We start from the raw sequence: 2,049 nt of genomic DNA on the forward strand, positions 1-2,049 counted from the left end.
ATTTCAATGGTTCACAGATTGATATCGAGCACAATAGTTCAGTATGCTGGGAAAGCATGCATGCTCCAGGCAGTACACTTGTCTTCAAATCTGACACAAGTTTTTAGCAGATCTCATTTTCCCTACTCGATAATGAACTGTGAGACGGCTTCAACACATCTGTTGGGCAGGTTCCCCTCCTCAGGGCAGGGATTCATGGGAGCGGGGTTACCTCCTGTCTGGACTTGCCTTTAATATATTGCTAAGTCTCCAACTTAGACCAAACACTAAAAAAATAAATAAATACAATTTAAAAATTCCTGTATTCGGCTGAAGAAAACAGAGTGGGTGATGAAAGTAATCCTGGGAAAATACCACAAACGGAATGGTGGCTAAGTAGGTAACGTCTTTTCCACTCTTGGCATAACTGTCAGTGGCTCGTGTAGCTTTGGGCCCAGCCTCTCTCTGCAAAGGAGATGACGGCCATAAAGCCACTTCCTGCCCTTGCTGCAGGAGGGGAGGGAGGCCTGGGGAAGGCTCGGGGTGTGGGGAGCAGAGGTTTCTGAGCAGAGGGGAGGCAGCGCTCCAGCTCTGTGTCTCTGCTGCTGGCACAGAGATACGTGGCCGAGTCCCCCAAGCCTGGCGAGCGGACGTCAAGAGAACAGTGGGACGTGTTGGTCCGGCTGGGCTGGAAGTTGTCGGAGGCGTCTGTCTCATTATTAAACTGCGTCTCATAGTAGTAGAACAGCAGCTTGGGGGCTTGGCTCAGCTTCTGTTGGTACCAGTACATGGCGCCGTGATTCAGGTCCTGAAAACAATTCAGGGTCACGGGTTTTCCCACCCTGGTGACCTGGTCTTTTGGGTTCTGGGTGACCATGGCACCCATGGGACCTGCAGAGAGAGATGGAAAATTAGAAACAGAGTCAAGAAGGACACTGATGTCGCTGCCAGAAAAGACAGGAGCAGGACATGATACTTTGAGTCAAAGTTGTCCTTTCTGACCAGGGCGCACCTGCTCCGAAGAGACAAAAGACCACGTAGTAAGGAAGCCTGGGACCCATGGCAGGGCCAGAACGGAACGAGGCGTCTGTCTGTACCAGGCTCTGATCTCTGGGTTGAGCGGTGGAGGCTCTGAGAGTCCCTGGTCCCTGATTGGTCAATCTGCCTGTGGTGACAGTGCTGCCGTTGACGTCACCAGGGCAAGGGGCCCTTCTTGCAATATGACCCACAGCTTCCTACTGGGCAGGGGAGCCCGGGCGAGGCTGAGCTGGTGCGAAGCAGGTGTGGGCTCCCTCATTTGCTGCTCTTCCTGTAAAAAAAGTGGGTACACTTTTCAGGGTGTTTCACGTAAAGTCTCTGAAGATTTTGGCTGTCGGTGACCCCGTCACGCCTCCTTGTGGCCAAGCAGAGAAGTCTCCAGCAGCAGTCTTCCTACACTGCCTGCATCTGTGCCATGGGGTGAGACTCTGCGGGCTCAGCTATGTGTCTAGTCTCCAGTTCTGCTCCCCCTACGTCCACACCCCTCAGATCGGTCCGACCTGGCGCACTCACGAGTCTCACTAAAAACAGCACGGCTCCGTTGCGGCCACTGGGGGGGACCCGAAAATGTTCAAGATTGACTGACACAGCTACAGACAGTTTTACACTAAAAAAATCAGATTGACTGACACAGCTACACCCATGTTTTACACTAAAAGAATCAGAGCCGATGGAGGAAGAAATATTACCTTTAATCTGTATTCACTGGTCTGGCTGTTCCACTCAAAAGTGAGATTTTAAAAAGTGTATGGAAATGGGTTTATGTCAGACAAATGTAACTTAAACTTATCAGCACTGTGACCACTGTTATCAGTGTGTGACCTGCAAACCGGTCGTAAACGCATTTTTATTCACTATTTTCATTTCCATCGGGAGACTTGTCCATCTTATGATAAGGAAAAACATGATGACGCAGCCACAGTCGGAGTCACAATTCCCAGCAGATCAGAGCAGCCAGGGTGACAAGAAGCTCCCTGCGTGTCCCCCGGGACAGCACGCACGCCCTGCAGAGACGGACAAGCCAGGTTCCGT

This window comes from Pteropus vampyrus, unplaced genomic scaffold, assembly GCF_000151845.1.
Source record: "Pteropus vampyrus isolate Shadow unplaced genomic scaffold, Pvam_2.0 Scaffold682, whole genome shotgun sequence".
NCBI lineage: Eukaryota > Metazoa > Chordata > Mammalia > Chiroptera > Pteropodidae > Pteropus > Pteropus vampyrus.